The sequence below is a fragment of the Amblyomma maculatum genome, chromosome 9 (genome assembly GCF_055883805.1).
Source record: "Amblyomma maculatum isolate TAMU_Amacu chromosome 9, ASM5588380v1, whole genome shotgun sequence".
NCBI classification, from domain to species: domain Eukaryota; kingdom Metazoa; phylum Arthropoda; class Arachnida; order Ixodida; family Ixodidae; genus Amblyomma; species Amblyomma maculatum.
In genome coordinates, this window is record NC_139352.1 from 78,201,697 (window position 1) to 78,210,892 (window position 9,196).

A 9,196-nucleotide genomic window follows, 5' to 3' on the forward strand; every position below is an offset into this window, starting at 1 on the left:
GGGTGCTTTCTTTCGATTCATTTGGAATAATGAACTCAGTAGCTCTGCCAACTGGTCTTATGAAACCAAATACGTTACAGAAGCAGGGCAGTACAATTGAATTAACTGTACCCTCCAATTGGTTTCACTTGATAGTCCAATTAGAGCTTCCGCTCCGACCTACAAGTTGGATTCATAATTAAGTCTAACTGGATTACTAATTGAGTCCGATTAAAATGGACTGTCAGTGATCAGGTAATTAGACTCAAGAATACAACTTTCAAAGCGTTTCTTTTTGTTTTTTCTTTCAGTTGCACAGTCAACTCTGCAGTCCCAATTGGATCTTTCAATTTTTTTTCTGCCATTCTGTTTGGTCATTCTAATTAGAATTCGAAATAGAATACAGTAGTTATTTTGAATAGGATCTGCATATTTTACTAGCTGAAAACACTTACAACAAAATGATTAAGTTCTTGTAGAAAGATATTTTACCAGCTTAGACTACTTAGTTGCGTCGATCATTTCCGCCTTCATTACAGTCGCTATTAAGAACAATATTTTAGCTAGAAGGAGCAGTCCCATACCACTTGCTTCAGGAGAAGTAGTTAAGCTCACAACAGGCTGGAGGACGCACCTCAACCAGAGAATCGGTTGAGGAAGCGCGTCAGCCGAGCCCGCTGCCTGGGTTGACGCGATGACATATATTCCATACAGGAATTTTGCACTTTTGTAAGTAATTTAGCCTAATTTGAGTATAATCAATGATGAGGTTCAAAATTGGGTGGCCACCCACAAAATTTGGTCTTCCACTACGGCACCCATTTCTCTATTTCCGCTTTGTTGTTGTGGCTGTAGGAAGAAGGAAAAGAAAATGCGCAGGCCTGCTACTGGCTCTGTAGCTGAGCCACCTCCGCTGCCTCGTGCGGACAGAAGAGAACTGATTGAGAAGAAAGGAAAAGAATAGGGAGATAAAGACGCGCGCCGGCAGCAATAGCTGTCGTCCACCACCGAAGCAGTGGCGGGTGCAATGACGGCCTACAACAGATAAAATTCGGTGGCTGGCTAGCCCCCACCGCAAGCGGCATTGACCTACCGTCCCACCCACGTAGGGCCAGGAACTGCCACCCTCTCCTATTTCCACTTTCACTTCCACCTTCCTCCGTTCCTTTACGAAGCGATTCATGTGTCCACAGAGAAAGTGCGACAGATACTACGCCTTTCCTTTCCTGTGAACCAACTATTATCGACACACAGTAAACCTCATCTCTTATGCAGGTGGCCACACCAGACCCACCCTTTACGCGAAGAGCCCACCTCACCCGAAGTCAAGAAGTCTTGAATAAGCTCATCGCCCATGCGGCTTACACGCCACGTGTTATGGCCCGCTGGCGTCAGTATACAGATGAAATGATTACGTGCCCCCACTGTACGACTCTAACGCTCGGCGGCATATCTCATCTACTCTGGGATTGCCCTGCTTTTTCTACTGGACGCTCCGAGATCGAACCCTACCACCTGAACTAACCTTCCCTTTTAGCAACTGATGCTAACGCACAAATGATATTTGCCAAGTATGGCTCCCTTAGTGCCCTAGTCAGAGCAATATGGTTTGAATGATGACCTGTGCAAACAATGAAGATTCTACCAACTCCCCTTTACCCCCATCCATGATCATGAGCCTTCCTATTCAATAAAGGACGTTCAATCAATCAATCTTCTTTCGATCCTATCTTCCTCCCTTCCGTTACGGCACGGTTCATGTGTGCACAGAAAAGGGGTGACAAATACTGCGCCTTTCCTATCCTGTAAACCAAATTATAGCATATTATAATTTGACCAATAGAAACGGCAACTAAGCAAGGGTACGGAGCAACGAAATGCAGAACTGATAACGGAACTAGGCACGGAACACTCTCCCCCTCCCCATCTGACAACGGCAAGTATTGATGAACACGGAATAACTATTAATATGTGATTGTTGCTAGTATCGCACCTTTCACTTTCCTCCCATGTATGTACTACAGTGTGTATGTGAGTATATAGTGTGTTCGCATTTTTGCACCAGCAGACTTAAGTGCACCACAGTAATTTTTTTTATTCTTCATATGCTTGTGGGGTGCCACATACGTGACATACCACCCTACATAAATATAAATCGCCACTTTAACCAAGTCGTACAAATGTGCCTGTGTGGACTAGGGGCAGCGGGTATTACCCGGAATCTAATGATCCTGGAAGGCTGGATTCCGATCTCTATTTCCCATATCAAATGATAAAGCCCCAGTTGGCAACGCCTGCCATGTCATGAGGTCTCATGACGTCACACAACCCGTCGACCAAGCCATCCCCGGCCATGTCAGATTCCGGCTGCCACCTGCCAGAGCGAACGGAGCATTTAATGATATCGCATTAAAATTGCTGGCGCCACTCCTCTACCCTCTCGATTCTAATTTCATTACTGAGGAAACCTCACGAATATGCCACGTATACGTCCTCAAAACCAATTGTATAAAACTGGAACCAGTTGGAATGCCCAATTGGTTCTATCCATGTATTTTGTAACTAATTGTAACGTTCCGTTAGCAAGGTCCAATACAATTGTAACATTCGGTTCTAGTGCACATTCAACCCGGTTCCGACTGCCCCTTCCAATAGGTTCAAGAAACACAAATAAGAAATGGAATTTTGGTCAAGCCTCCTGCCTTCAACAGACATACAGGCATTACAGACATACAGTCATGCAATGCGAACGAGTTGGCAGGGCACACTGGCATACAGCATACTGTGAGTAGCATAACCATGCGATTCACTGTACGTATACATAGTATGTATATACATACGCGAGTATTATACTTGCTTACATATGTACTTTTATATGTACAAACCTCATGTGCGTACACGTGCGCGTCGTCCTTCGCCCTAGAGCCCGTTTATCTCGCTGGCGGTGCGAAAGATTGCATAGCAGTGCAAGTCAGCGATACGGGAAACCTGTACCATTGTTTCGTCGTCGTGTGTGTGAGTGTACTTTTCTTTTTTGCGTCGAAACCTCGGCTGAAGAGCTAGACCAAGCATTGGGCGACATCTGTTGCTTAGTCAGAATTGCGCAACGTATACCCGTCTAGCGACAAAACTATCTGTATATTTGGTGTGTGCGTGTACACAAATAAGGTGAGTGACTCTGAAAGTATTTTGAGGGAAGTTTCCTTGGCTGAGCCCTGCCCGGGCTTGATTCTTCGAAACTGTCAGATTTAACTGGATATATGTCATCCAATGCTGAGCATTATAATGACGGCATACATTTATTGTCCAAGTTACGTTACAGTACATTGAAAAAGGTGCATGGTGAACAATAGTTTAACATACTAATATGCAGACTAAACAAAACAGTAGCAAGCCCGTGCATTTTAACGCGGTAGCGTTAAGGGCCCCGTGTCGCAGACGTCGGCGGCCGCCGTCCCGCGTCGTCCGGCGTTGGCCGTGAGCGAAAAATCCCAGAATAATTAATAAATAAAAACGAGTAGGAAATATTGACGAGCTGAGGAATTGAACGTGGGCCTCCGGGGTGCGAGACGAGCACGTTAACCACTCCGCCACGCCAGCTTTTTTTTTTCTTTATTTTTTTTATTTTGATCACTTTTCGCCGTGTTATTGTTTCTCCTATGTTGTTTTATGCTGCACTGTACCCTATACCAATGTATCTTTCCCACTCCCCTCTTTAATGCCTTCGGGCCCTGAGGGTATATGAATAAATAAATAAAAATAAATACATGAACAACAAATTGTCACAATTAATAAAACACTTCAGCTGCCCTTGAGCTGACGCGTGTGAGATTAAAATTTCTTCAATTTTACCAGGTCATCCAGAACTTCTGCCCACTGTGGTGGGTCGGGGAGCGCGCAGATACATTCCCGTAGATAAACAGCACTTTCAACAAAATTTTCACGTACTGCCCAGAAGCATTATTAAATCATAGGGTACGTCTTCGTTCTCCACCGGTAAAAACCGGATGCCATAAGGGTTTAGTGGCAGCTCTTTTTTAATTGTTCTTTGTAGCACGTCCCAATGAAATACTGCATCCCAGCAGTCTAAGAATACTTGTTCAATTGTCTCTGGCTTCTTGCAAAGCTGGCAGTTTGTCGTCCAAGGGACATAGATTCCTTTTTCGTAAAGCCAGGTTTTGACGGGTAGAGTGTTCGAGTGCAACTTAAAAAAAGAACGCTTTGGCAGCCGGTCGAACTGGCATCCTCTTCACTCGTTTTAAAATATCCTGCCCTGGCCTCCACGGTAAGGCTCCCTATACAAAGGTGCCGGCAGCATGATTTCCACTAGGTCCTTATACAGCTTTTTCTTGCCAACACTGTACAAATATTCACGGGAAAAACGCACTTCTAACAACTTGTAAGAGAGAACTACCTCGCGCAAATATCCTGTGACAGCACCACGCACGTTTTCACTTGAGGAGACAACAAATCCGAGTAACAGCCTTTGCAGCCGCACTTGCATGACTGTTCTTAAAAAGGTGTCATTTTGGTCGCGAAGAAAAAAAAAAGCGCGATACCACTTGGCACAGAAACAAATGAATCAAACCGACTCCTTCGCTTTTTAAAAAAAAAAATAAATTCGTTCGCCTCGTCTTTTCCCAGGTCGAAGTCCAAAAAAAAACCGCAAACACACGATGAATTTTTGAATGGCAGTTCGTGACGCACATAGAACATTCATTACATACCACAGCTTTGAAATCAAAAACACATTGCAGATGAACGCGCGTGAAAAGATTGACAGTTGCCTTCCCTGCCATGCTTCCGCTTTCTCTCGCACTCTATTTGTTTCTTCCTTCCAGTGTTAGCTAGGATCGCGATAACATTGTAGGGGCACACCCAGATACTGCATTGGCAAGAAAGACCATTGCAATCGGGAGAAAGAAGCCGGTTCAGCATCCCATAAGCCGTGTCAAAATCCGGAGCTTTTTTCCCAGTTAACCCGACATCCAGTCTGGTCACAAAACTTTTCAACGACGTTAACCACTTCACAAATGCTCTCTCTGTTTTTACAAAATACTGCAATGTCGTCCGCGTACGCAAGTAGCTTCACATGCGCCGATTGAAGCTTGAAACCCGAGATGCATTCATTATTGAGAATGGCCAAGCATAATGGCTCGAGATAGGCTGCAGAAAGCAGAGGAGAGAGTGGGCATCCTTGCCTCAGCGAAGAACGCACTGCGAGACTGTCAGTGAGATCGCCATTCACTATAATACGCGTCGAGCAGTTTGCGTACGCCATTCTCACTCCCTCCACGATTACTGAGCCCAGGTTACAATGCTCTAGAATGGAGAAAAGGATGTCGTGTGATACGCGATCGAACGCTTTTTCCAAATCCAGCTGAATCATGGCAACCTAACTTCCAAGCGTGTCTACACATTCCAGTACGGTTCGTGCCACATGTATATTTGTGGCGATGCTGCGACCTCTTATGCCGCACGTTTGGTGCGGTCCGACTAATTTGGCTATTACACTCTGCAATCTCTTCGCTAAAACCTTCATGAAGATTTTGTAATCAACATTTGTCAGGCTTATTGGCCTATAGGACTTCACCAACCGGCGTTTCTCTGGATCATCAGTTTTTGGAATAAGTACGATGTGTGACGTAGTAAATGATAATGGCACTTGTTTGCGTTCGTAGGCTTCTCTTATCACTTCCAATATAAGGCTGGAAACATGGTTTTTAAATGCTTTGTAAAAGGAGGCGCTCAGCCCATCTGGTCCAGGGGCTTTCCCACATGGGAGGTCATCTATGGCCTTCTCTATCTCTTGCATTGTAATAGGCATTTCAAGGCTCTCTTTCACACGATCTTCGAGCGTTGGCATTAGCCGTATTCTATTGGAAACCCTTCACTATGTTGTGTATTACTCACAAGCTCAGCAAAATGTTTCAGAATCGCACACTTTATATCTTTAGCATCGTTTGTAATCTGCCCTTCATGTCTTATTTGCCTGATTTCCTTCTGGCAAGCATACCTTTTTTCATCTGATAGCGCTCGCTTTGTCGGCGCCTCGCCAGCCCACAGTTTATCGCTTTTTGCGCGTATAACCGCGGCTCTGTACTTCTCAGCGTCGATTCTTTCTAAATGAGATTTCACATCTCTTATTTGCTTAGTGAACTTTCCTGGCGCACAGCTTTCCATGCACAACAGGCACTCAAGTTGTCCATGAAGTTCCTTTTCTGTTTCTTTCTGTTTGTACCGAATAACACTGCTCTTTTCTATTGCTTTTATCTTCACCTGCTCTTCCGCCACGCCAGCTCGATGGTTTGAAATGGACAAAGACGCGTCTATTGATTGCGGTGTTGTCTCAGAAATGTCCCTTAGAGAAGTGTATTGTGGCGTATAATAATAATTATGAGCATGTAGATTACAGAATTGCAGAACACGCAGTTAAGCAAGTGACAAATTACTTTTCCGCTGTACTTCCTCTTCGCTTGGCGTGCACGTAGCGCCATCATGCGTGTGGCGCACGGAATAAGATAGACAGGGCATGGCCTCCGAGATCTTCATCGCGCCGGATCGGATCAGCACCGAATGTGCCGACGAATTGCGACTGCAACTTGAGGCCCGCGAGTTTCGGCAGCGCTTCTACGTCCCAGAATCACGTTTCAGAGCAAGTAATTACCAAACAGTCATGCTTTGGACAATTTAACGACTGTTGTAACATGTGAACTACGTCTTTGTGTCAATCAAAAGCGCGACAAGCAAATGAGTAGACGCTACGAACGGGGCGCGATAACGCTATCGCGTTCCATTCTTAAAGGCGAAGCTTAAGCGTCATCCAAACTTTCTTTTTCTTCCTTCAGTAGCAACAACTTTCCATGGCTTATGGGAAAGGAAAGCCACATAACCTGCCACATTTTTTTCTCCGTGCCCATAGCAACAGTTTGTCCTTTTGCTCCTTGTAGGTAAAGTGAAGGTCAAATGAAAGCCTATGCTGACCTTTACACGAGTTTGCGTAGTGATCAGCTTTCACTCAAAATAATGGCGCCGTGCCATCCATGTCGGGGTCGACCGGAGCGAGGAGAGGGTGGCTGTTCCTGGCCCTACGGGGCTGGGACTGGTAGGTCCACGCCGTTTGCGGCGGGGGCTAGCCTGCCATCGCTTGTATCTGTTGTAGGCTGTCATTGCACCCGCCACCAATTCGGTGGCGAACGGCTGTTGTGACGCGCGTCTTTCTCTCCCTCTTCTTTTTTCTTTCTTCTCTATTTTCTCCTCTTTCCGCACGAGGAGGCTTCGCTACAAAGCCAGTAGCAGGCCAGTACATTTTTTCTTTTCTTTTTTCCTACAGTCGCAAAGACAACATCCATGTCGAAAATCGTTTCCAGCTGAGCTCGACGTTCATAATTTTATCGACCGTAAGTTACGTGCGCTTTGACATCAGTTAAGAAAATGGAACATATTTTAACCGTACTCACAAAGGATTTGGCTTGTACGGCTGCAAGCCTGCTTGGCTTAAAAGCGCCATGGCAAACGTCTACTCAAGGTAGGATCAAAGGTCCTTTTCTCGAGCATAACCACTTGACCAGGCGAGAGGTTATATCACATAGGAAGTCTATGTGCACTCGGTGACACTGAAAGAATTCGTAAATGTTGAGTGGCCCAACTTGAAAGAAGTAATAGAATCATTACAGGAAGAAGTCGGCAGCAGGATTTTATTGCCGTGCTGGTCAGCTCGCGGACCCGAAGATTGAACTACGGGCCATCGAGCAGGCTAATAAGGTCACCGCCAGCCATGTACTAGCGGCCATCTATTACGTCTCTCATTAGACCTGCTTGAGCGACGTAATAAATGTTTTGCAATCCAATTGCCTTGTAAGCGCCTCACCTACAGGCGCGCATTTTCGTAAGGTTCACGTGAGGTAAAGTGAAATTATATGTCACGGATGTCTTCAAACTTCTTTTTTATCCATCGGTAGGTTGAATTTTGTTCTTCACCTTCTCGTTAAGCTCCTTTAATTCCATCAAAAGGGCCTCGTATTGGAACGTGCCTCGATACAGAGTGAGATCCAACATCGGTGTTCCAGTTAAGTGCAGGTTTTTCGTGACGACGTCTTCATACTTGTTGTATGACTCAGCGAAATATTTTAGGATGCTCTCCCTGAAGGGTTGGGGGTACGCAGCACTGTCCTGGAGAGCACCTTGAACCATGCCGCACACAGCAACCCTGATCGTCTCGTGCTGGACAAATTCGTTATAGCGGCCAGAGTCACCCGGGTTTTTTTCATTCTTGCAGAAAATAGGCTCGTTGTGATAGGGGTTTTCGTTCATCAATGACTGGATTGAGATTAGGACGCTCTCCATACCCTGAGCTGGACTCCATGCTGGTCCGGGCCATGTTCCTAGAATGCTAAGACAAACCTTACCGCAAGCGTAGAGGTTCGGATTGAAACGCACCCGGCCCGCGTCTGTGGTCACGATGCGCACGCGTGGTGGGCTGATGGGGTAATCCCGAGGGAACTTCATGAGAAACTGGAAGAATCCTCCCTCGTACGGAGTGCCAGAGGGGCCCAAAATAAGGGCATGGATCTTGGTGACGTCTTCTTCCTCGGGCGAGATCATGAGACCCTCAGGAGGATTCGCGTGAAAGTCTGCAATGTCCTTCTTCACTCGGAGTATGCTTTGGGCTGACGGCTCCTCATGCTCGAATTTGAGCGGATCCCAGGTGGTTCCTGGCGTGAACGTCGTCGCTGAGAAGGACATCCTTCAGATTTTGGTGGCAAGATTTCAGAGACGGCAAAGAGGAGTTATCAGAATTTCGTCACCCAGACGCAGCCGCAGCGTCGTTTGTGCTGAGCTCTGCGTAGTGTGGTGTTGCTGACTTCATAATAGACGGCCCATAATCACACAGTGGTAACTTCTTCTTTTTCTTCTCCTTCGTTACATATGGCACATACCCACAGTGGGGGATTGTTGTTGTTGTTGTTGTCCAAATAACTTGTGGCACATACCCACAGAGGGGGATCGGCCAAGAATTGGGTGGGGGATCCACAGTGGGGGATTGGCCTTCTTGTTGTTGTTGTTGTTGTTGTTCTCCTCTAATGTGATGGCACATACCCACACAGGGGGATCGGCCAAGAATTGGGGTGCAGAGATATTAGATTTTGAGATGTATAACTACATCGGAAAAAAAATAATAATAATAAATGCTAGGGAATAGAAAAGAAAATGTCAA

The 9,196-nt window shown here is 45.8% G+C and overlaps 1 pseudogene; it reads right to left on the reverse strand.

Annotated features, from left to right (window-relative positions):
- Positions 1–7,926: 7,926 nt before the first annotated feature.
- On the reverse strand, positions 7,927–8,724 carry LOC146179514 (ubiquitin-conjugating enzyme E2 Z pseudogene; annotated as a pseudogene).
- Positions 8,725–9,196: the final 472 nt, after the last annotated feature.